General features: G+C 36.7%; 1 protein-coding gene across 2 annotated transcripts in view; it reads right to left on the bottom strand.

The window, feature by feature from the left end:
• Window positions 1–27,898, bottom strand: part of PTPN21 (protein tyrosine phosphatase, non-receptor type 21) — a 112,491-nt gene that overhangs the window by 65,542 nt on the left and 19,051 nt on the right. The gene's annotated exons all lie outside the window — the stretch shown is intronic.

The raw sequence follows: 27,898 nt of genomic DNA, 5'->3' as shown, positions 1-27,898 counted from the left end.
TCAAATCTAGCCTCTAACACTCCAACAAACTAGCTATGTGACCCTGAGTGTATCAATAACCTCTATCTGCTTCAGTTTCCTCATCTGTAAAATGGAGATAATAACAGCACCTGCCTCCCAAGGTGGTTGTGAGGAAGAAATGAGGTAATATTTACAAACCTTGAAATGCTATAGAGAAAGGTAGATAATACTAAAACACATACAGTACCTATACCACAGAGTTGGTGAGAGTCTCAAATAAGAATGTGTGGAGAGTATTTATTAATAGCTTTTATTTTAAGAGATTAACACAAATCAGAACACTGGAAAGCATTACAGCTAATATTAAAACCATGAATTACCATTAACATTTATAAAACAGTAATTTTAAATATTTACTTTTATACAATACCTTTGTGTTTTACCAAGTAGAGGTGTGTCAAAATGGAGGTTATCCAGGGTCCAAATTTCTACTCTTCTATAGAATATATATAGAGAGAGAATATATATGTATGTATATATAGAATATACGGCCACTTAATAGAAACATAGAACTTCAGAAGTGGAAAAAAGCCTTAGAAATCATCCAGCCCAACGTCCTCATTCTGCAGATGAGGAAATTGAAGCCCAGAGAGGTGAAATCATTTGATTAAGTCACACAAAATGTTAGTGGTAGGAATATAAGACATGATTTAGTATTGGAGGTGCAGATACAATTCTTCTTAAAACATGATACCTTAATTTCTTCATCTGTAAAATGTGAATAATACCCTCACAGGATTATTCCTAAGAGATAACATTTGTCAAGCTTACTTGACCAGATAAATGTTGGCTACTATCATCAATCCAAAAACAGTACAATAGCAACTTAGCAAAAATAACTGTTGCGGCTCCTATGTGGTGACTGAACAATGAACTTAAAAAGAACAAATAAGGGGAAAGTCAGCTATATATACAACATTAAAAGAGTGTAGCTAGCTCCATGGACTATATCCAACAATGACTTTTTAGACCCCAGTAGTTGCCCCTGGTTTTCATTAAGACTAAGCACTATAACATTACAACATTACAACAGTTGAAACCTTAGCCTTGGGCCACTGCTAATCTTTTAAAACTTAGTTTCCTTGGGCTGGGCAATTGGAGAAATTGCTGCCATAAAATCCAAGGATGCTTTGTTTTACACTAGAATAATAACAGTAAAACTAAGCAATAATACATCAACAATGACAGTAAAGCTACCTCCCAGGACTTGTGAGCTTTTCTGCAATAAGGAAAAACAATGAATGTTTTAATTTGCAAGAAGAAAGATGGGAGGTATTATTGCTATAATTAATCTCTCATCAGTTTTTTTAAACAGAATAGCATTAGCAACTTTAAATGTTTTATAGAAAAAAGGAAGAACTATATTTCTAAAGCAAATTGATCGTATTCTCCTGATCAAGCCATCTCATATATATAAACAATATAGTCAATATAAAGGTGCACTTCATTTTATGGAATTGATTTGTCCATGAAAAGTTGCATATAAATAAATTTTTTAAAAAATCAAACCTTACTTTAAATGCATTATGGCAGTCTGAATATTAATAAGAACTAATATATGAATAATCTTTTGGGGGAGGGGGAGAGAAGGGTTGTTGGGGCTGGTGATTTTTAGGAACTCCCAGTATAAAAATTGCTTAGCAGATTGACTGGGACATTAAGTAACTTACCAAGGGTTTACACAGCCCAGTACCGGGCATTATGGCTAATTCTGGAGAATCAGGGAAGGCTGATCCAGGACTTCTCCAAAACCCAAAGTTCCAACTCACCAATGAAAAAGAGGCCAACAGGCATACTACACACCGGTGTCTTATTACTACAGGAATTAACTCTACTACTCAAGTGAAGCCTCTTAATCATCGGGAATGAAGGTGTGGTAAAGGCTGTGTATTTGTTGACAGGAAAGTGTGTCTAAGGGAGACAGGTGGGACTAGTGACAGGAAATATGAGATTGGTATGAAAGAAGGAATGTCTGTAAGGAATTCCTTTGAGAAAGTAACAAGTTGGGGAGCAGCTAGGTGGCACAGTGGATAGAGTGCCCAGACTGGAGTCAGGACAACTCATCTTCCTAAATTCAAATCCAGCATCAGACACTTACTAGTTGTGTGACCCTGGGCAAGTCATTTAACCCTATTTGCCTCAGTTTCTTCATCTGTAACATGAGCTGGAGAAGGAAATGGCAAATCACTTCAGTATCTTTGCTAAGAAAACCCCAAATGGGGTCACAAAGAATTGGACACAACTGAACAACCAAAAGGGAGGAGGAGGAAAGGGGCAATAGTCACCGGCATTCCTACCCTTCTAACTTCTGATCAGACTCTCCTTACTTCCAGAAATGTCTATGGGACACAAGGAGAGAAGTATACCAGCTACCTCTGTGTTACCTTCCTCTCTACACCCCCCCATTAGAACGTGAGCTTCTTGAAGTAAGGGGAATATTTTTGCCTTTCTTTGTATTGGCAGTGCTTAGCCTGACACATAATAAGTACTTAATGTTTTTTAATTAAGTCCTATTCCTTTGGTTGATGGACATTTGAAATGCTAAAAGGTTATAGGCCTTACTTCTAACTCCCTGGGGTCCTCTCCAACGGATGTCCTAAAGCTACACACAGGGTAGGTGTTCTAACATGACACCATTCTCCCTCCCACTGGGGATCTCTGATACATTTTGTATAGCACATTGGATTACAGGATTTAAAGCTGGAAGAGATCTTAGAAATTATCTAGGTCATGCCTTTCATTTTCTAAATGAGAAAACTAAGCCTCAAAAAAGAGTTAAATGACTTAGCAAAGTTCAGATTGTTGCTATAAACCCAATGGTATTTCCACTGGCTCATGAATTTATGGATACATAACTACAGCCCTTTTTTTATTTGAATTATATTTGAGGTCAATCATTCATTCAACAAGCATTAGAACATGCCTGCCATGTGCAAAATATTAAGGAAGTGATGAGGAAGCTCACAACCTAGTAGGCAAATTATCTAACTATCGAAACTAAGCTGAAAGGGACCTTCTGGGCCACCCTCTCATTTTACAGATGAGGAAAAGAGAACAAAAGAAGTTATGTAACTTCCCCCAGGTCACCCAGTGATAGAGGTGGGATTGGAAACCAAATGCTCTAATTCCACATTCACTGCTCTGGCAAATACAATTCAATATTGATATATACATAAGTAAACCACCAGTGCAAAATATAGAGGGGAAAATTGTCAGGCCTAAAATCCTTTGACAATTCCAAAGCAGAAAAAAAAAATTTATGTCTACCTTAGTGGCACAGGTGCAAATTAAGTGCAAATCCTCAATTAAACATTCAAAGTAAAAGCAAAGAGACAGGAGAGTGTAGAATGTGTTCTCTAGGACTAGTCTGGCTTCAGCATAGAGTTTTCAAAGGAGAGTAGAGTTGCAAAGATATGATGACAAATTATTGAACACCTTGATTATCAGGCTAAGGAATCTGAACTTTATTCTTTGGGCAATATCAAATAGGGGCACTAGATGGCGCCGTGGACAGAACGCTAGGCCTGAAGTCAGGGAGACCCGAGTTCAAATGTGACCTCGGACACTTACTAGCTCTGTGACCCTGGGCAAGTCACTTCACCTTGTTTGCCTCAGTTTCCTCATCTGTAAAATGAACTGGAGAAGGAAATGGCAAACCATTCCAGTATCTTTGCCAAGAAAACTCCAAATGGGATCACAAAGAGTTGGACGCAACTGAAACAAATGAACAATAACAAATATCAAGGAAAGAACCAGTAAAGAACTCTGAGTGGTGGTAGTAGACCAAGAAACATCACTTAAGACAAGAGCTAAGTAGTCCTGAAAATACCCTTTCATCCACATGAGTCTTTTCCTTAAAATATAATCATAAATGCTACAAATATATGAATTTGAATTAAACAAGTGGTATAATTTGGTCTATCTTGCAGTGTCCATTTAGATAGCTAATAACTACAAGAAAATCCCTTGACTAATTTGTTAGCATTATAAAAGATGGTATAATTTAAAAGAGATGACCTAATTATTAAGGTATTCTACACTTCTGAGATTAACTAGGACTTGAGATTTATTTATATTAGTCATAATTTATTACTCATGGCACACAAGGGCAGAAAATCAAACAGAAACACAGATAAACAGATCTGTGAAACTGCACCATAATTAGTTTCCAACAAATTGCATAATATATCATGGAAAGGGATAGCCAAGAATACATAAAATTGTGCAATAGCTGAAAAGAATAGCAGGCTTAGCAAGAAAAGACATTCAGCTAGGCATTGACTGGTTATTCTAGGAACAGGATTTTGTACACTGACCTATATGTTGCAGGAAAAATAACTGCTCAGGTGCCTTCTCTTCTGTATACATTCCACCTTGAGTAAGAAAGTAGTATTTCTAGAGATAACGAAAGTCATGTCTATATTTACACTTGCAAGAAGATTCTGTAATTACAAAAGATTGATTCTGGAAACATTTAGACATTTGAAAATAAGTTGGGATTAGATAGCACCTTTGGATTTTTATACGTTAGAATACTCAAGGAATCTTTTGCTTCTGAAGACATGGCTTTGCTTCAAAAAAATGTCACATGTTTGCCTCTAGTTTTACTCAAGCAGATACCAGCCTTCTTATCAAACAGAAACTTTTCAGTGGTGCTTCCCATTTACATTACTTTGTGTTAGCCATCTGGAGAATTAATTTCACAAATAATGTAAGGCTCACATGAAATAGAAATCCCTCCTCTAGACTGAAATTGAGGCCTCTCCCTAAGAAGGGGTGACCTGGGCAGCCCATAGCAAGGTGGCTAGAAAGGTTTCAGAGCAAACGTGAACAAACAAGCAAGCAATCGTATCTATGTCTGACATTCAAAGACCACCAACTGTTTCCATGTCTGACATTCAAAGACTGGCTTGCTAACTTGAGAGGGGTTCCTCACCAGAGCACTTGAGTGATGATTTTTTTTGGCTTCAAGAAACCATGGACCAAGGCATAGAGAGCTGTCAATCTGCATTAGTGGAGGGAGCCCTTAACTAAACAGATGAAATTTAATTCAACAAGCCCTTGTTAAGTTCTTACTAAGGTACAAGCCACTACATTAGTCATTGGTAAAACAAACAAATTAAAAACAGTCCCTGTCCTAAAATACTAAAATAAACACATGCAGAAATAATTAAAATCTAAGTATATACAGCATGCCTAAGCTTGCACACAAATGTTGAAGATATGAATCTCATTTTAACATACCAAAGACTGAAAACTAAAGAGGGCAAAGAAAAGTGCCAAAAATTTCACAGTATAGCAGAAGTACATAAACAATTTCTACTTTTTAATGTGAAAAGTCATGTTTAGCGTAGTACATTTTAAGTCAACATTTTTACATTCTGAATGTCACAAAAATATCACAAGCCAACTCTTTTAAAATGTGCAAAATGGAAATTTCAAAGGGGTAACTTTAAAGTTTATCATTGATTTAAAAATAAGGCTAAAATCCTTTTCAACTATGAAACCATTAGATTCTATGAGTTAGTAGTCACAGCTGGAATTAAAAGTCTATTAAATAGTTTCATATTATATATCCTCATGCAATGCCTGGCACATGGTAGGCACTAAATAAATGCTTATTGATTGATTGACCTAATTAATACATAATAAGGATAAGAGAAAAATGTTCTTAATAAAATTCACTTATCCTCAAATATACACAATTTTGAGGGTGTGGAAGGATCAATTCTTAAGACATCTGAAATGAGGGAGGATAACAAACAACTGGAAAAAAATCATGGGTATCATTACTTCACCATAAAAAGGCACTGGAAAGGATAACAACAACTACCAATCCACATGCCTAATATATCACCTCCCCAAAATTTTTATGGGTAATTTAGCACATTTATCAAAGGTACTGTTGACTAACAATCAAATGATATTCTGCATTAGATCACATCTTTACATAATTGAAAGGTGCAGAGAATACAAATTCCCATTGTGCTAATTGTTTGCCAACTTCAAAAAAAAAAAAAGTAGTGCTTCATTGCATATAGCCAAAATGGAATCTTGAAGGCTCTCCTTCAACAAAAACAACCAGTAATTTACATAGCTCTTTAAAGTCACCAAAGTACTTTATCTAAATTATTTCATTTGAGCCTCACAACAATCATTTGAGACATATGGTGGTCAAGTATGACTTCAGTTATCAACCACGTCACGCAGGCAAGAAGCAACATACAGGCTGCAATTTAAGAAATACAGTAACAGAAAAGGAGGTGGGATAGATATGTGCAAGTCCCAGAGTGAAGACTTAGAGAGATTATATGACTTGTCCACAATCATACGACCAGCAAGTATTAGAGGTGAGATTTTAGGTCTTCTATAATAGAGTGAAGAATAATACAAGAAATTATAATTTTTCTATTTAATAGGAGGAACTTTATTAAAATAACTATAAATTAATAGCACTAAGATACATTTTGCTGATTAATTTCAAGTCAAATAACAATGTAGAACAAATGTTAAAGCATCAGTCTTTTAAAAAATTTTAGAGTTTTCCTGACTCTTAAATCAAAGGACTCCATACACTTTAGCACACTACTTTTAGAACATCAAGTCCAAGGGCAGCTAGGTGGCGCAGTGGATAGAGCACCGTCCCTTAAGTCAGGAGGACCTGAGTTCAAATTCAGCCTCAGACCAAACACTTGACACTTACTAGCTGTGTGACCCTGGGCAAGTCACTTAACCCCAATTGCCTTAAAAAAAAAAAAGAACATCAGGTCCAAAAATATTATAGAGTATCCTAAATGACATCCATAATCATTCCAGAGTACAGCCTCACTATCCACAGGGGAAAATCCACCAGAACAGAGAATGCCTATTATCTAAACAAAGATAAGCAATTGCATAGATAGCCCATAAAGCTGATCTATCAGTCCTCATGTTGAATCGACACTAGAGACAGACAATGAACTAATCCCACAGTCATGCAGGAGACTGCACTCAGGAAACTGCATGTTTTTAACCATTCCAAACTTCTCTCTGAAACTGAAACCCATCTTTTTAACACTAATGTTCCTCTGATAATCCTGGAAATCAGGAAATACCACAATCTCAAAAGAATCAAAATTTCAAGTCACCCAAAGGACGGTGAAGAGAGACACATGGTGGGTATAAATAGGGTTGCAGCATCTTACCCATCTTGAATTACATACAAACAACCTAAAATACATCATCAAAGAGATAACTGGGACAGCATGTGGGTTGGTCATATAGCAAGTAAGAGATAACAAATGGACAGACAGCTCAAATGCTATGATGGCATCCACTTAATATCAGGAGACCTCAATTTACAGGAAGTACATAGGCAAAAGTCAGACAGTACAAGTAGGAATAAGTAATTTTCAATTCCACATTACAATTCAAATCTACACCGTTGGGAGTGAGAAACACCTTTGCTGATGAGATCATAGATCCATTGAAATACTAAGAGTATTAGTAAATCTGCACTTAAAATGACTGTTTCTTTTCTACTACACATTATGGCTGCAAATCTGTTAGCTGCTACCAATGGAATGGTTCTGGTCGATAGTGAATACCATAAACAGACACACTCCTAGCAACACAGAGCTGTCCGGACCTCCAGGTCACATGAGCAGCAAGATGGCAGTCCAGTCATTTTCTCAATCCCCATGACTTCTCAAAACCTCTCCAAAACATAAATTATATACCAAAGATAAAGCAACTTTAGCTGTCTCCATGGTCTGGACACCCAGGATCCAAAAGAGGGAAAATACAAACCCAAAAAACCTAGAAAGTGATACTTATTGACCTTCAGCTCACTCAGCACCCCCTCCTCACCTTCCATGCTATTGACAGCAAAGCTACATTGGTAGACCCAAGGCTATGACACGGGCTTACATCAAAACGCATCCCTAAAACCCTGGTCTCTCCTCCCTCCCCTCCTCCCTTAGCTCCAAGCTGTGGAAATATGCTTGGACCTCAATAGCCAGCTTGGCCACGGCTCTTTAGGAGCAAAAGCCTTCTCAGGGCTACAAGCCAGAAGCAACTGCACTACAAAGCTCTGAACTGCAAAGCTCTGAATTGCCAATGCCAGAGCAAAGAATTAAGGAACAGAAGAAGTGGTACAGGTCACCAGGACAAGATGGTGTGTGTGTAGGTGGAGCAACGTAGCAGTCCGCTAAACCTGAGGGGAAGAAGCATAAAACTCAGCCGGGGCCAAATCTGACCACCCAAAAGTCAGTTGAGGCAGCAATCTGGGCTGATGAACTATGAACTGTCCATTGCAGAAGGAGGCTGAGATGCTTTGAGATCCATGGAAGGAAGTTGAGATGTTTTGAGATCCAGTCCCCAAGGAAACTACAATCAGAGGGGAGAGAGGAAGGAAATGAGTGATAAGGAAAAATAACAGGGTGGGGACTGAAAGTATCAAAGATTTCTAAAGATCTTGAACATACACAGATAAATTAATAAGAAAAACAGTAAGAGAAGAAAATATGGCCTCCAGATCTAATACGCTAGAGCTGGAGTTCAGGCATCTATGAATAAATACTGCAAAATAAAGGAAAATAATCCAACACTGGATGAGACAGAAGACCTTGTGGAGTTTGAGGAAAACAGAACCACAACAGAGCTCTCCTCAGATGCCTTCTTTAAATCAAAAGTAGCAAATGATTTGTCTGTTTAAAAGAGGGAACTTTATAAATAAACAACACTAATACATATTAACACGTTAATTTTAAGTTGAGGAACAGGGGTAGAACAAATTTTAAAATACAAACATCTAAGCACAGGATTTACCTTCTATTTTAACCATTCAACGATATAACTATTCAATTACTCTAACTGGTATTTGTCCAAGCCTGAACTGAACTCACACAGGTCTCCTTGTCAGGGCTATAATCGTGACAACAGTACTTGCCGTAACTTTCTTAAAAGGCTCCTGAGGATAAACCTTTAATTACAGCAGCCATTTCTTATAATTATTAAAGACCAGAACTTCTCTGATCATAACTCCTATTGTTCCCAAAGATCCATAATTCCTGCACTTTCCCACCAAGGAATGCATACGTTGTCCAACAAAGTCAATGTCAGTTCCTATAGATAGTACACTGGAGAGAACGCTGTACTTGAAGTGAGGAAGACCTGAATTCAAATGTAGCCTCAAGCACTTACTGTGTTACCATGCTCATACTCTCTCAGTCTCAGCTTTCTCATGTGTAAAATGGTGATGTCAATAGCATCCATCTCACAGAGTTATTATGGAGGACAAACAAGATAACATCTAAAAAGTTCTTTGCAAATGTTTAAAGGACAATATAAATGGTACTTACTACTACTACTACCACTGCTTCTGCTGCTGCTGCTATTACTATAATGTTTCTTTGTTTTGCTTAATTACACTTCATTATTACAACGGAAAGTTGTTTTGAGAGTAGTGAGTTATCAAGGGAAGATAGCTGTGAAAGCTAGGGTCCATTTCTTACCCCTATTCCCCATGAAGATTAGACTAGTCCTTTGAAGCTGTTCCCCAAGACTTAACTGGCCTATGGGATAAGCCTCCAGCAGCCTAGAAGTTAACTTAGCTTTCCTGGTGGCCTGAGGCAGCAAGGACAAGACTTTCTGGTCACTTAAGGACATAAAAAGGCTAATCCACACTCCCAGGAAGGGGGAGGAGAGGGTTTAGACTTGGTTGAGGTCCAAAGTCTTCAGGAGTCACCATACTATGTCCTGCTGACCAGAATTTTCATTTGGAGATAAGGGGCTTACTTAAGCTAAGTGCTATAGCCTTATTCAGCTCCCCTCTATATTTTAGCTAAGTAAGCCTTTTGTCAACTACTAAATAACTTATTAGTATCTCATTTTCTTCCAATATCACACCTAAACTATTAAACTATTAAGAGACCTAAACTATTATAAGACAGCATCAACCCACTATTAAGAGCTAGTTTCAAAAAAAAAAATTAATAAAACTTTGTGTTGATTTTTGTTCCTTTAAGCTGAATACTGAGTTTTATCTTTATTTTGGCATTACAATGGAGTGTTTTGATAGTTATGCTTCTTGCTTACAGAGGACACCAGAGACATATATGCCCACTCTTTATACAATGATTGTGGTTTGGGGCACTGATTCAAATACCAACCGTCACATAAAAGAGAAACCAGCTATTACACCAGACCCAAATCCTGTCAGAATGTAAACCTTTTCCTAATCCCCAACTGACTTTTCCCTAATTACTTCAAGAGCCCATTTATTTCTGTTTTGTTTTATTTTGTAAAAACACATAGCAGATCACTAAGTACATGGAGTAGATTGGGTAATAGATTTTTGTTTGTTGTTATTATTGCTTTTTTCTGGCACTAGAGTTTGTTTTATATCTGGTCTAAAATTCAACAAATATTTATAATCTACTTAATCAAAGAAGCATAAGAAAACATACAAATTTATGCTGGAGAAAAAGGAAAAACCATTGAACAATATACACAATAATTACAATTTAAATGGAAAGATCATTTTAAAAACATGAAAGTTGAGCAATTATAATGACCAAGAACCAAGCTAGTCCCCAGAGAAGAGATGAGATGAGAAAATGCATCTTATTGCCTTCTTTGAAGAAATGAGAGCCTATGGATTTGGAACATTGCATATAATATCTGAGTTGAAGTGGCTGATTTTGCTAAACACCTTTTTTTCTTTTCTTTCTTTTTTTAGCCTTTGTTAGAAAGGATTGCATACAGGAGGTGGTGAGATGGGGAGAGAGAGAAAGGGAAGAGGACAAGAAAGGAAGGGAAAAGAATAAGGCACTGTGCTAAGTGCTTACAAATATTTCATATGATCCTCACAACAACCCTGGGAGATAGGTCCTATAATTATCTCCATTTTACAGTTCATGAAGTGACTTTCCAAGAGTCACACAACTAGCAAGTGTCTGAGGCTGGATTTGACTCAAGTCTTTCTGATTCCAGGTCTGGAGTTCTATCAACTGCCAGGGAACAGAAATATCTGGAGATAAAGATGATATAAAGACAAAAGGTATTCAGAAAAAATTATTAAAAGGATACTCTAGGAAAAAGGTGTCCACACAAGTATAATGCAGTATGCCGGGCATGGAAATGCAGAGATCAAAATAAGTTCTCCCCTCCCTCAAAAGTCCCTTTCATGAAGGAATTTATATTCTAAAGCCAGGGATATAACACATAATCTCCTAAAAAAGGAAATATAATTTCAGTTAAGGAAGAGGATATGAGAAAGCCTCCTGTAGGAAGTGATACTTAAGAATTCTGAGAAGCAGAGTTGACAAGTACATTCCCAGCACCAGGAATCCCCTGTGAGAAGGAGAAAAGATGGGAGGCAGAAAGCAAAGTTTACAGAAAAACTAGCTTGCAGTCCAGTCTGCCAGGAATGGAGAATATGTGAAGGTGACCAATATGAAACAATGCTAAAAAAAAGTAAATTGTAGCCAGAGTGAGGAGTGAGGCAGAGGAAGAGATAGATGGACAGAAAATTTGGAGAATAGAAATTTCAGAGTGTCAAGATCATGAAAGGCTGATGGTGAGATCTAAGAGATGACCATCCCTATGGCCAGTGGAGGTGAAACTGAAAGCCTTTGATCATGGTAGCTGAAAAGGCTGATGAATCAGGAAGCCAGTTCTCTTCACAATGGAGTTATAATGCCTTTTATTTTCCTACATACTCTATATTCCTTGTCCCATTTTGTTTGTTTGTTTGTTTTACACCCACAATATACCTTAGTTTCTTATCTGTAAAGCTATCACAAAAATCTCATATTTAGAAGAGACCTCAGAGACCATCTCAATCCAACCTGTACTGGAAAAGGAGTAACATATCCGAGGACTATTATGATCCATTCTCCACACAGTTACCAAAGTGATTTTCCTTAAGCACAAATCTGACCATGTTGACTCCTTCCTCAATAAACTTCCTACCTGTAGAATTCAATATACACTCTTTTTGGCATTTAAGGCTCTTTACAACCTGCCCCAATCTTATCTTTTCGGTCTTCTTATACATTACTCCCATACGTAAGTAGCCTATGGGCCTGTCATATTGGCCTACCAATGGCTATTTTTTCATACTCAACACTCTGTCTCTCCCTTGTCTCTCATACTTGACATTATGTCTTCCATTTCTGAGCTTTTACTGGCTGTCCCCTATGCCTAGAATGCTCCCCACTCTTACCCCTGCCTCTTGGAATCTCTGAATTCCTTTAAGACTCAGTTCAAGGGCAACCTTCTGCACCAAGCCTTCCCTAATCACCAGAGTTGGCTGCTAGTACCCTCCCCAACAACTTTACCTCCTATTAGCTTTTTATTAGCTTTGTATGTATTTACATACGTAAATGTTTCCTCCATTAAAATTCGTAAAGTTCTGTTCTTTTGTCTTTGTATCCCAGCGCAGTGCATGACACATAGCAGGTTCTTAATCAGTGCCTGAATGATTGATTCATGACATGATCAGGCCTCTAGTAAGGGGAAATCCACTGTTCCACATCTCTCCCACATCTCATATTGTAAAGCATATATTGCTTTACACTGTTATTTTTTCACAAGCATATGTCTTATATACCCAATGAACTGTTTTCTATTCAAGAAGCAGTTTACTAAAAATATGGCTTTAAATGATACTACTTTTAAGTTAACCATACCATTTACACATGTACCAAATGTGAACTATCTCTTTACTCAAAAATGACCAAAGCACTAGGAATTAAGGACAAATGAAATTTTAAAATGCATGCCTAAAAATGTAATTAATTTATGTAAAAAATTAATATGAAGAACTTGGAGAAACTTCATAAGATATTTACAAACTGATCCAGAATAAAGCACCACCAGGAAAATAATACATGCATTATTTCCAACAATATAAATGAGAACAATGAACAAAAAAAAAAAACAAAACTAGACAATAATCATAATGATCCAGAGAAAGTTTAGAAAATGCACTTATTCCTTCTTTACAGAGGGAAAAGAATATAAATATCAAATATATGCACTGTCAGACTTAGCTGATGTATTACTTGTTTATTCTGAACTGCCTTTTTTTGGTTTTAAAGAAATTTTTTGTTACAAAAGATAACTCTATACATGAGGGAATGTATTTAGAAATTAGGTTTAGGTTTAAAACAAAATATATTATAAAATTTTTAAAGGAAAACAAAGAAATACAAAAAATACACACATGTCATTTGTAAAAATGGAATAATTTGCTATATAATTGTATTATTATTAATAAAGGGTATATTAGAAAATATTTTCACTAATTTCTTAAAGTATAGACCAAGAGATATGTATTGCTATTATGCTAGGATAGAGTCTCAATAACTTGTTAATCTTAAGAAAAAAGGAAAAAAAGATCACAAAAGTTGATCAATGGCACTCACCCAGAAACAAAGAATTCCATACAGGATTACAGCCTTGCCTATGAGACTAAGATAAAGAGATTGTAACACAAAGGACCCAGGCAGTGTGATTTGCCATGGCTGTCTACTTAATTTTTCTGAATGTAGTACTATGGAATATAATGATCCTGATCAATCAGTAGAGCATTCCATTTAACTGCCCTAACTGGTTTTACCCTTGGTAGTTGTTTGGCAGCATAGAGATAAAGTTTCAGATTCCCCTCTATCCCTCCTCCCCATCAAAGAGTCACTCAACTATTATTTTAGAAAGTATCTTAACAGAGAAAACCTTCCCCCCCCCCCCCCCCCTTTGATGCTTGTGTGATTGAACAAGCTTAAATGAAGGCCTCCTATTGAATAGCTCTATTGCAAACACATTAAGGATTCCCATAGGTGTCTTTCTTGCTTAATTGTTATTCATGTTTCTCTTCTTGCTCATTTTTCTTTACCTAATGTGGTCTCAAAAACACACTTTAGAACAAAGTAATAAATTGTGGTAATTATAGTAAATGACATGAAATATCCCATGGGTACTAATAATATCACCATCTGGTCATCTCATTTTTTATTTCTTGACTAACTTACTATACATGCCTCTCCCCCACATCCCCTGCCACAATAAGAATAGGTTAGAAATCTATATCTAACTGATAAGGTTTAGTCCAAGGGTGAGGAACCTGCGGCCTCAAGGTGGGGGCCGCAGGTTCCCCACCCCTGTTTTAGCCATTTGTTTTCACTGATTTCCAAAAAACATCTCAAACTTTGAAACAGTAGGAAACTGAATTTATATCCCCCATCTATAGAGATTATACTATTAACTGAGTTTGGGGAAACTAGTTGTGTAGCTTGAAGGAAAAAAAAAATCACAACTTCCACTTCAGCTTTCTCATTTGTAAAACGAGAGGACGGTAGATCTCTAAGTTATCTTTCAGGTCTCAAATTCATAGGATGACAGAGTTAGATCTGGAAAGACCTCAGAAGTCATTAGTCCACCCTCCTCACTTTAGAGAGGAAAAAACTGAAGCCCAGAAAGCTCAAGTGACTTGCCTAAAGTCACAGAGAGGTATTAAGTATCAGAGCCAGGATTTCAACCAGGGTTCCCTGGCTCCAGAATTAAGAGTCTTTCCATTATATTCTATTGTCCTTCAATTCTGTAATCTCCAAATCGACCCCACCCAACATGTATACAAGGTAAGGATCTAACAGCTGGCATATCATCATTCTCATTTTATGAACGGAACCCTGAAAGAAGGAAAGAAAAAAGAGGACCAAGAATGTCAATAATAACATGGAGTGGAATGGGCAGCCTACAGAGCTGTTCATCCGCTAATGGTACTGAACATAAACAAAGAACTGGACTAAGAATAAACTTAGAGAAAGAAAGGAGTTGGTTGCAGTTTGAAAAACCAAAACATGTTTTCAATGACCCCCAAACTTCTCTCTGAAATAATAACTCATCTTTGCAGCACCAATATTTTTCTGGTCCTACTAGACACGGCTACAAATCATGGAGTACCACAATCACTAAAGAAGCAAAATTGTAGTTCACCCAAAGGACAGATGCCTGGTAGATTATAAATAGGTTACAACATTAATAATTGAGACATGAACAAAGTGTAGATAAAGGATATTTTTTTTAATGTATGACTAGAAAAGGAAAGAGGCATAAGTGAAAGACAGTAGATGAATAACCTATGCATCGTTCCACTGGCTCCCTCATAATTTAAAAAAAAACTCAGTGAAAGCCTCCAACAGGTTGAATGGATCCACGTAGAGAACTATAGAAGGACAAAGATAAGAGTTACACAGCTTAAGGAGGAGTGGATAGGTTGTAATCCATATCTATGGAGAAAGTACACAAGACACTGAGATCACAGATCAACTTGAGCTGTAAGGAACCATCTACACCTGCCCTACCCTCTCCCATATTTCCTTTTCACCCTGGCTTATGAAAATATAGCAGCTAGCTGAATAATAATAATAATAACAATTTCCTATTTGTTTATGGAAAGTGTACTTTTAAATGTGAAAAAAAATGAATAGAGAATATTTTCCAAGTGATATCTTATTTCTGGCTCAGAAAGCTACTGAGAAGGGTTGAAACAAATTGTGATCCCTTTCAATAGTTAAAAAAAAAAAAAGGACGCCCATATTTTATAAAACACTAATTGAACATGAACAAATTCAAGCATTCCTCAGGCACATCTGGCTCATGTTTAGATTCCTCAGAGAACTGTAATACCTATCTACGATTTGATACTCTCAAACAGATAAGTTCTGGAATGAAAATTCAAAGCAGTCTCTATAACAAAAATAAATTAGATCAACTGCAATCTCTCACGAAAGTAAGTTTCCAAGATACATGAGATACACAAACTGTAGCTGGTAGATTCATTCAATGATTGAGGAACATCTGGAATAAAAAAAAAAGGTAAGTGTCTACAATATTATGTATCTGTGAAGCAGAAATATGGTTCTAATAAATTCTCGGCTTCCCTACTAAACAAGTATTTTGGATTAAAATTATTTTTTCCTAAGTACAAAAAATATGTGCATGTAAGTTTTTAGAATGCTTTTTTTACTACTGATTTTCCTGTCTCATGAGGAAAATTTAAAGTTTTCAACTTTATCTAAGTTCTTCCTTTATCTAAGCTTATTTAACTTAGAACTAAATTCAATATATATTTATCAAAATACTTATAATGTGCAAAAAATTGTATCCTCTTCAGTATCTAACACAAATGTAACTAAGATAGGTTATTATCCTCAAGAAACTTAGAATATCATCAAGGAGATAAGAAAGACACAAAAATAAATAATATTAGAAGGGATAATGTGACAGTACAATTAGGTAAAAAGTATAATTTGGGGAAAGTCTTGTTTCCTCTCACCCTTCTGGTCCTCAGTTTCTACATCTGTAAAATAAAGGGAATAGCCAAAATTATCTTAAGGACATTTATAGCTTGAAATCCTCTGATCTTGTGTGAAAGGATTTGAGTTCTGAGAGATCACTGATGGCTTGGAGGCACAAGAGTGAGGATGGGGAGAGGGGAACAGTTAAGAGGAAAGGCTTCCTGGAAGAGGTGGCATTTAAACTGGGTATTGAAGAATGGATGGGATCTCAACAGGCTGAGCAAGTTGGAGATTAAGGGAATTTCAGATGTAGGAAATGGTGAGGGCAAAAAGATTTAAGTTCTCTTCAGGTGGTAATAAATTAAATTGTTTTAAGTAACTTTATCAAAATCTTCAAAAATTTATTGAGCACCTACATGTACTAGGCACTCACACAAAGGTATAAGATGGGGTCCCTGACCTTAAGATTTCCTCAAACAGAATGGGGGAGACAGGACATACATCTCTAGAGATGAATAACAATAAAAGGCAACATATGCTGGGTGCGGGGGCCATGTCTGTAATCCCTGCAATGTGGGAATCTGAGACTCGTGAATTAAGGTTAAGTTTGAGAATACTGAGCCTCAGGGGGCTAAACTGATCAGGTGTCCCCACTAAATTAAGTAACAATATGGTGAGCCCCTGGGAATAGAGGTCCACCAAGAAATGAGGAAATTGACCAACCCACATCAAAAATGGAGGGCCTGTGCAAATCAGCACTAAAATCAAGCCTGTGAGTAGATGCTGTACTTCCAGCTTGAGTGAGATGAGAAGACAGTCAAAGAAAAAATTAATTAATTAAAAGGCAACCTATGTTAAGTACCAAATGAGTAAATAATACTGACAGCAAGCACTACAGGAAATCAGAGGAAGGAAGTTCACTCCAGGTTTGGAACAGTAAAAGGAAACTTTATGGAAAATATGGGAATTAAGCAGATAATCAATGGAAGTGTTAGACTTCACTAGCTGGACAAGATGGCTCAGGCATTCCAGTCAGGAAGAATTCTGGGAGTTAAGGTACAGAGGCATGAATGTCTATGAAATGTCTGGGAAATAGTGAGTAGACTAGTTTGGCTGGATCAGAGAGAAAGTGTAAGAAAATAGCAGAGAAGTGAAAGAAACTGAACAAATAGGGGCTGAATTGTAGAGACTCTTGAAGGCAAGGAAGAGTTTGGACTAGGTACTGTATTCTTGATTTTAAGAAATATTGTTTATTTTAATATACTTAATATGAATCAATAGAGAAAAAGCAAAATCACATAAGGAACATGGAATAGGACTCTACATCCAACCCTTTTTGAATCCACAAAGTCAATTAATCTTTCCCACCAGAGCTACTCTCTCGAAGGAGCTGCTTCCTTGCTCAAGGCCCTTAAAAATTCCAAAGGTTCTATAAAACATTGCAATTCCATACCAGATCCACTTGAGGTCTAGAGTCATAGAATTACATAATCATAAAACATTACATCTGGAAAGGTCCTTAGAGATCATTTAATTCAACTCTTGTTTTTTGTGTTTTTAACAGCTGAGGAAATAGCCCCATCTCCCAAATTCAGTTCCTTTTCACCGGCTCTCCCCCATTCCTGGAATGCTCTCCCTCCTTAATTCTGCCTCCTGGTTTCCCTGGCTTCAGTCAAGACTCAGTTCAAACATCTTTTTTTTTTTTTAAATATCTTATTTTTCCCAATTACATGCAAAGAAAAATTTTAACATTCTTTTTTAAAACTTTGAATTCCAAATTTTCCCCCTCCCTCCCTCCCTCCTTGAGACAGCAAGCAATTTGATATAGGTTATACATGAGAAATCACATTAATCATGTTATGAAGGAAGACACAGACCAAAAGAAAAGAAAAAAACATGAAAAAAAAATAAAAATAAAAAACAGTATGTTTCATTCTGTATTCAGACTCCATCAGTTCTTTCTCTGGATGCTAATGGCATTTTTCATTATGAGTCCTTCGGAATTGTGTTACATCATTGTATTCTGTATTTGTATAACTAAGTTATTCACAGTTGATCATTATACAATATTGCTGTTACTGTGTACAATGGTCTCCTGGTTCTGCTCACTTCATTTTGCATCAGTTCATGTAAGTTTTTTCAGGTTTTTCTGAAATCAGCCTGTTTGTCATTTCTTACAGCACAATAATATTCCACTACAATCATATACCACAATTTGTTCGGCCATTCCCCAATAGATAAACTTTCAATTTTCAATTCTTTGTCACCACAAAAAGAGATGCTATAAATATTCTTATACAAATAGGTCCTTTCCCCCTTTTTTTAAATCTCTTTGGGACACAGCAAACCCCATCTTCCTACAAGAGGCCTTTCTATGTCTCCTCCCCTTCCCTCAAATTGCTAGTATCTTCTTTCTGAGATGACCTCTTATATTATATTTAGAAATATATATAGATACATAGATGTGAATATCTATATAGATATGCGAGTGTTTATGTGTGTACGTATTTATGTGTGTTTTTATAGATATGTGCATACATACAAGCACACATACACGCACACATACACATATACACATACATATAAACACACACCAACCAATCCCTGCAAGACCATAAATCAGAGGAGCTGTGGATTATGTTTTGAAAATTGTACAAATGATGACAGAACAAAATTATCAGCCATGTGTACAGAATTACATAGGCAACATCCATTTTGGTAAAAATTGTAACTTACATACTCTTAATATGGCTTACAATGATCTCTTTTTAATGGAAATAAAAGAATTAATAAAATTAAACCCTTAAATCACAAAATGATTCCAAGAAAAAGAAACCTCCAAATTATTTTGCTCTTCAACAAATTATTCTAAATATTTAAAGTATAGTAGTTGAGTGCATTGGCTTACACTATCAAGTCAAACTAGTTTCATAAATCTATTTAAGTTATTCACACAACAATCTGATTCTTTTTCTACCTCAGGTGGCTTTTAACATAGAATTCAGACAATGTATTATAAATTATCTCTTTTTCCTCTTCATTGTTTTGTACTTCCCCCCCCATACTGCTTATTTTTCTGCTCCTTTTGTTGTCTTGATTTTTCTAACCAATCTCCTTGAGGACTGAGTTCTAAGTAATTGAATATTTTCAAATTAATAAGAAAAAAAAAAGCTTTGAGCTTCCCACAGGTCTACACAGATCCTATGTAATATTTTAGAACTAAAATAAATAATCTTTAATTATTGTGAATAGTAGTCAACCTTTAAAGTGTATATAAATGTGCACATGAGAGGCAGCTAGGTGGCGCAGTGGATAGAGCACCAGCTCTGAAGTCAGAAGGAACTGAGTTCAAATTCGACTTCAGACCAAACACTTGACACTTACTAGCTGCATGACCCTGGGCAAGTCACTTAACCCCAATTACCTAAAAAAAAAAAAAAATGTGCACATTATCCAGACTACAGTTCATTAAAAATTAATTTTCCCTAATTGATGAATAAGGAGAAGATCAATATAAATAAAAGAAAACCAGCACTATAGCACATTTTAAAAGAAATATACTGTCAGGGAAAATAGCACTAAATTTGGAGTCAGAAGACCCAAGTTAAAATACTAGATCTGCCACTCATACATGGGTAACCTTGGGTTAAATTACAAAACCTTGGGTTAAGTTATAAATCCTCAGTTTCCCCATCTGTAAAATCGGGGGTTGATATGGTATAGTGGCACCTGGCTACAATTCTTGATTCTGGGGGAGTCTGAGGCTGGTGGATTGCTTGAGTTCTGAAATTATGAGGTACAGTAATGATTGAAGCCACTCAGATGACCGTCCACACTAAGTCTGGTACTAATATGTTAATATCTACCCCCCCTCACCCTCACCCCATCCCAGGGGAGGCCCACCAGGCTGCCAAAGGCAGGACTGACTGTCCCAAATTGGGAAAACGGAGCAGGTCAAAGCTTCTGTACCAATCAACACTGGGACTGGGCCCATGAGTGGCCACTGCACTTCCAGCCCCAGTGAGATAGGGAGAAGACCCAATCTCAATCAAGTCAATCACATCAATAAAATGAGGAAGTTTGACTAGATCGATCAGTCAACAAGTATTTATTAAGTATCTGATATGTGCCAGACACTGTGCTAAAATTACCTCTAATATCCCTTCCAGTTCTAAATCTATGAAAAGGGGAAAAGTGGTTATATATAGAATGCATGATATGTGTAAGATAATATGTATCTTATATGATGCATTACAAATAGTCTTTGTTATTATAGTAACTAGAAATAATGCACAATATTTTAATGTTTATAAACACACAGTTTATATGTTCTACTAAGGTCTACTCACTCTGAAGTCTAACTGGGATGTGGAGGTAAAACTGGGTTCTCTAACACTACACAGGTGGTATGTGTAGTCTCTCAAGTCTGAAAGCTGGAAAGACCTCAAATAAACTGCATTTCTGTTGTACAAGGATTAGTGTAGCTAAGTTTGGAGAGGGCCATCACCCAACTGGCTGATGGCAATGAGTATGTTGCCAATAGAAACTCATGGACAATAGTTAATACTAATGCAGTGGTTGTCCACTTTTGATCTCAGGACACATTTACAGTCTTAAAAATAAGTAAGGACTCCTCCCCAAGAACTTCTCTTTATGTGGGTTATATCTATTGATATTTACCATACTAGAAATAAAAATATCTTAGTATTATTATGAAAATAGTTTCACCTCACAGACTCCCTAAAAGGATCTGTGGGAACCCTAGGGTCCCAGAACCAAATTTTCCATAAAAAGAAAGAAGTTTTGATCTGTTCTTATGAAGAAGAAGATAACAAACAAATTATAATGTAAAATTTGACATAAACCGGCAAATAACAGAGATTCAAGGAAAAAAAATAGGTCCAAGAGCAGGAAGGTAATTACTGACTTTTAGGGGGAAGGGTAGTCAAAGGAAAAAATGGGACTAAGGAAGGCTAGATGGTAAAGAATGTGCATTTGTGTTCCAAAAAAAATTAACTTTAGAAGTATAAGATGAAGGAGGCATCTTAAAAAAAAACAACAACAACAAAAAGGGCCAGCTAGATGGCACAGTGGAGAGAGCACCAGTCCTGGAGTCAGGAAGATCCAAGTTCAAATCACTCACTAGCTGTGTGAACCTGGGCAAGTCACTTAACCCCATTACCTAGCAAAACAAAAACAAAAACAAAAACAAACAAAAAAAACTATGAATTTTAGTAGACTTCAAGATCAATATGATTTGAGAATGGGGGACAGTAGCCAAAATCATTAAATCAACCTTAGGCTGCTTTAAAGAAAGTCATAGTATCCAGAACTAAGGTACTTGTCCTCTCTCCAAGTTAGACCACACAGAACATAGCTCTAGGTACAAGCTATACACCACTGAGGTGATAAATGAGACTTGCAATTTCAGACACAGTCAATGTATGGATTTGTTTTACTCAACTATACTTATTTTTTACAAGGAGGGGTCTTGGGGGGTGTAAATTGGTGAGTAGTGAAAGAGAGAGATAGAGAAAAGGGAAGAAAGGAAAGAAGGAAGCTTTAATGAAAACATTTTAAAATACATAGGGAGCAGAAGGAGGCCCAGAAGGGGTTCCAGGCAAGCAGGATAATTCTGTTACTATAATGTTAAGTTTGATATACACTTTTTGGGACAACAGTACATTGATACAAGTTCACAATTTCATGCACAATCTTTTTTCTATTTTTGTTATATTGAAATATTCATGTTTCTTAAGTAAAAAAAATTTGAGGAAAAAAATCAAATCAAATTTCCCATAAAAAAGAATGTTACATTTACTGTCAATCACTGTATCAGTTGATTTTTGCTTAACTGTTTTTCTTTGTTATAAAAGAAGGAACACTGGAGATGGGGGGGTGGGGAGAAGCTATCTGGTAATGACTAATGTATAAAGAAAAGACATCAATAAAACTTTAATTTTAAAAAAAAAAAGTTTGTCAGCAAAAAGGGGAAGACAAATTGGGATGTAAGGATACGATAGTCAAGGTCAAGGGTGTAAGATGGTTGTGAGCACCCTGTTGATAGTTGATCATATAATTTAGGTCAGTAGGAAGGTAAATGAAGTCAGAACAGAGAGTAATGTGATGGACTGGGAGACCAGGGTAGAACTAAAGTGCTAGAAATCACAACGAAGGGCAAGAACGAGTTTAAAAGGAATAAGAGAGTGGGAAGTTAGTGAAAGGAATTTCAGAGTTCAAGATTGTGGGAGTAGAACTATTATGAACAATGACTGAGGTCTATGGTCTGGTATGGCTGAAGAAGGACAAAGGTGAAGGTCACTGGAGTTGAGCAAGTCAAGGAAGTGTGAGGTCAGGGAGTTAAGAGTTTTCATAAATAACTGATACAGCCTGACCAGACTGGGCCCCGTACCCAACAAGAAGGGGAGGGGGAAAAATGGACAGAAATAGTTAGAATGACTGATGAATCCATGAGTTCAACCCCTTACACCAAAGGAATTCTACACTGTGTGCATCATTATCTAGCTTACTCATGACTGTCAGACTCAAAGGTTGCCTGTGGTCTGGCTCATATTAGATTGGAGCATTTGAAAAATGTTCCAGCTCCTTGTGTCCTCCTCAGTATGACAGTTCAGCCTCTAAATGTTTTTACCACTCAGACCTAGAAGCAGCATGGAAGACAGGAAATCAGTTGCTTTAAACAATGAAGGGAGGAGGAAGAGCATCCTTGAAGTTAGTAACTGACTTTAGGGAAAGAGCACTGTCCAGCAGAAAGAGTGGGACTTGGTGCCCACAGTATCTGGGTTTGAATCTCAATTCTGCCACTTTCATTGATTCATTCATTCATTCCATAAACATTTAAGCTATGTTTGAGGCACTAGAAATAATGAAGGCAAAAACAAAACAGTCGCTACTCTCCTGGTTTATATTCTGTTGGGGTTAAGGGGAGGAAACAATATGTCCATAGTTTAAGTAAATACGAAACATATTGAGAGTTATTTTGGGAGAAAAGGCATTAGTAACTTAAGAGCATCAGGATGGGCTTCCTATAGAACATGATTCTTGAGCTGGGCTTTGAAGTGTGTGACCTTCGGCAAATCACTTCACTCTCTGAATCTCAGTTTCCTCATCTGGAAAAGGATGCAGTAGGACTATTTGGCTCTTAAGGTCCCTTCCTAGTCCTGTGATTCTTCAAGGATGAGGAAAAAGTGGTATATAATACAATGGCATGACCTTCAGAGAAGAAGAGACAGAGTGATTCCCATTGCAGGAGGGCAATGATTTAAACAAAGATGGCAATAAGGAACTGCTACTTCTCTTTTGTCAGTTATCATCGAATCAATCAACTGGCATTTATTAAGTGCCTACTATGTGCTAGGCTGTGCTAAACCCTAGGGATACAAAGAAAGGCAAAAAAAAAATGGTCCTTGCCATCAAGGAGCTCACATTCTACTTAAGCAGCAATCTTATCCTTTCTTTAATGTTACTCTTTTTTACAAAATATTTTAAAACACTTTTCATGCCCTTAGTTTTCCTTACCAGCCTCAGTTCATTCTAAGCTATAGCATTCCTGATTATTTTGACAAGACTGTTTTACAATTTCATAGTCATCTTTTGTTACCTTCCCTTGTTTCTATCTTTTGTGTGTCTTTTAAAAATCTAAGTTAGTTTGTAGGTTCCCTGTTATGTGAGACCTTGGTCTCTTCATGCAATGTCTGGTTTCCTTCTCTACAGAATTACTTCTCTTTATGTCTTCAGAATTTCCCATTCTTCCTGGGCTTACTTCCCCTGTAGCACTTTAGTCCATGAGATCATACCTACCCTTCCTCTAAAGCAGGAGTTCTTAATCTTTTTTTTGTGTGTGACATGTACCCCTCTGGTAAAACTTATGGACCCCTTCTCAAAATAAAATTTTTAAACAGTATTTTTCCCCAATTAGATTTCAAGACAATTTTTAGCATTCATTTTTTATAATATTTTGAGTTCCAAATTTTTCTCCCTCCCACCTCTCCCCTCTTCCTAAAATGGTTGGCAATTTTCCATATTAATGACAGTTGTGAAAGAAGAAACAGATCAAAAGGAAAAAAAAACATGAAAAAGAATAAAATAAGTGAAAAAAGTATGCTTTGATCTGCATTCAGAGTCCATCAGTTTTTTATCTGGATGTGGATAGACTTTTCCTTTGTGAGTCCTTTGTAATTGTCTTGGATCATTGTGTTGCTGAGAAGAGCTGAGTCATAAAGAGTTCACCACACAACGTTGCTGATACTATGTACAATGTTTTCCTGATTCTGCTTATTTCACTTTGTATCAGTTCATACAAGTCTTTCCAGGTTTTTTCTGGGACCTACCTGTTCATTATTAGGAAAAAAACTTTCATAGGCAATCTCTCAGAGAGGATGTCATTAGGTTGGAATATTGCTGTTGTATAGCAAATGAGCTGGTTGATTTAGAAAAACATGGAAAGACTTGGACCTGTGAAGGAAGATGCAATCCACCTTCAGAGAAACAGAGGACAGATGGAAATAAGCATAATATGGTCTTACATATATGTATGAGTATATGCATATATGTGTATGTTTATAGATATCCATATATGTGTATATATATCCACACTTAATTGTAGCCTTCTTTAGGGTGAGGGGGTGGGTCAGGAAGGGGAAAAAGATAAAATAAAAAGTACACAGCAGAGAACAAAAGAAAACCAACAAGGAAGTGAAGAAAAGCTGGGCAGCTTTGAAAACAATGTACAGTATTTATTATTTAGGTTTCCTTGAAATGGAAATGTATTGTTTTATACTGAATCCTCTCTTATGGTGTGCTGTATACATGGGAATTTTTTTTCATTTTCTCATTTTGTATTTAAAATTTTTTAAAGTTTATAAAAAAGTAAATGTAAAAATACATAAGAATACAAAGGAAATCAGTAGAGTAAAATATATTTATCAAAATATTTTTTAAAAAACAAGTTAACAGACCCCACATTAGGATTCCTGCTTTAAAGTCTAATTTTTTTTTTTATTATCAATAGCTATTGACATACCATTCTTTAAGGTTTGAAAAGATCCTCACTAGAGCCTTATGAAGTAGAAAGACATATTACCAACCTTATTTTATAGATGAAAAAAACCTAGGTTGAAAAAAGTTAAGAGATTTGCCCATGATCATGCAACACAACTAATAATAAAAGAGGCAGGGTCTGAGGGTGCCTCTTCTTAACTGCGAACACAGCACTCTCTCAATTACAAACTGGGGTATCTAAGTGGTACAGTGAATAGAGTGCCCAGACTGGAGTTCAGAGGACTTGAGTTCAAATTTGACACTTATTAGCTGTGTGACCCTGGACAAGTCACTTAACCCTGTTAGTCTCAATTCATCATCTGTAAAATAAGATGCAAAAGGAAATAGCAAACCACTCCAGTATCTTTGCCAAAAAAACCCCAAATGAGGACATGACTGAAACAACTGAACAACAACAACTGAAGTCTGACAATCAACCCCATGAGTAAGTAACACAAGCATGTTCTTGGCACTTGAGATACAAAGGGCTAAGCTCTATCATGAAGAACAGACAAACAGATCTGAAGGAATTTATAATCTGAGCTAAAGAAGTTAGATGACTTGCCCTAACCATGGGTGTGGCTAATCTGGAACCAGAATCCAGATCATCAGATTCTAATGCAATCAATCAATCAATATTTATTAGGCATTGTGCTAAACACTGGGGATACAAAAACAGGCCAAAGATAGTCCCTGCCCTCAAGGAGTTTACATCTAATGGGGAGGACAACATGCAAACAAATATATACAAAGCAAGCTATATCCAGGATAAACAGAAGAGATTCTAATTCCATTGCTTTTCTCACCAGTTGAAGGTGGTGGGAGAGGTGTGGTTTTGGGGGGAAAATACATCAATTAGACATTTTTAAGAGAACTTGGACAAATAATAACAGAAATAGCTAGCAATTATATAACAATTTAAGGTTGCAAAGTACTTTATAGATGTTAATTTATTTGATCCTTACAACCACTCTGTGAGGTAGGTGCTATTATTAGCCCCATTTTTACAGATGAGGAAAGAGAGGCACAGAGATGTTAAATAGTAATAATAATAACTAACATTTATATAGTACTTACTATGTGCCAAGCACTATGCTAAGTGCTTTACAATTACCCTCACATTTGGTTCTCAGAACAACCCTGAACAGGAGGTGTCAGACTAGGAAATAGACAAACAAATGTTAAGTGACTTGTCCAGGGTTACAAAGCTAGTAAGTATCTGTGGCAGGATTTGAACTCAGGTCTTCCTGATCCTAAGTTCTGAACTCCCTCCACCACACTACCTAGCTATCTCAACTCATATCTTCTCTGAGACTTGTTTTTATATCTATAAAATGAGATAATTTGAGTACATGATCTCTAAAGTCTCTTTGAGCTCTCACTACTACATTATCTCCTATTTGGAAGAATTTGTTAATGCCCACTATATTGCCTCCCCTGATATAGTTGAATGTTGGACTTGGAATGAGTTCAAAATTATATAAATTAAGTGGGTGATATTTATGAAAGGATTAGGGCAGCTAGGTGGCACGGAGGGCCAGGCCTGGAGGAAAACTCATCTTCCTGAGTCACTTAACCCTGTTTGCCTCAGTTTCCTCATCTGTTAAATGAGCTGAAGAAGGAAATGGCAAACCACTCTACTAGCTTTGCCAAGAAAACCTGAAATGGGGTCACAAAGAGTCAGATATGACTGAAAAATGAATGAACAATAAAAAATGAGTAAAAGTTTATAAAATTTGAGGTTTAAAAGTGCTTTCTTCATATTATTTAAAACATTATACAAATACAGGTTATTATTGCTAATGTTACTACAGATGAAGAGAGAGACCCAGAAAGGTTAAATGCTCAGGTGATCCAAGTTTGATTCTCCTTGGTTTATCTTTAGATGAAGCTGAATGGTGACGATCAGTTTCGCTGCTTGCTTGCAATTGTTGCCAACTCTGAAACAAGAATAAAGATAGGTTCCAAACCTGCACCTGGTCAGGTCAAACTGCCCAGGAAGATATGTGAATGAATGTGAGCACCCAGGGTATTAACTAGGAATTTATTGGACAAGAGGAAATCAAGGTGCCTTCAGCTGGAATGGAGGGAGGGACTGAAACCCCAGGACACCAGAATGACCGGCAAAGGAAGGGGAAGAATTCGCCTACTAGGGATCATCTAGTTCCTTCCAATGCAATCCAAACAGCATTTGTTAAGATGTTTTAAGTGCAAGAGACTATGAACCTAAGAGGAAGTTAGGGGTTTTAAGAGGCAGAGATGAGGGTAGAGTGCATTCCAGGCACAAGGCACAGCCTGAATGAAGGCATGGATGGAATGCTGAGTTTAAGCAACAGAGTAACATGAACTAAGCTGGAGAGTAAATGAGCCAGGCTAGGAAGGGTTTTAAATGCTAAACTGAGAGGGTAGAGAGAAAAGAGGGCCCAGAATAGAACCTTGGGAGACCACCAAAAAATGGAGGGGATCAGGGAGGGAATGAGGCCACAGGGCAGCAGATGGTCACAACTTTCAGTTCTATCAGTAGGTCCAGAAAA

Source organism: Vombatus ursinus, unplaced genomic scaffold (genome assembly GCF_900497805.2).
Source record: "Vombatus ursinus unplaced genomic scaffold, bare-nosed wombat genome assembly UNPS02014945.1, whole genome shotgun sequence".
Taxonomy (NCBI): Eukaryota; Metazoa; Chordata; class Mammalia; order Diprotodontia; family Vombatidae; genus Vombatus; species Vombatus ursinus.
This window is presented reverse-complemented; position numbering and strand designations above follow the sequence as displayed.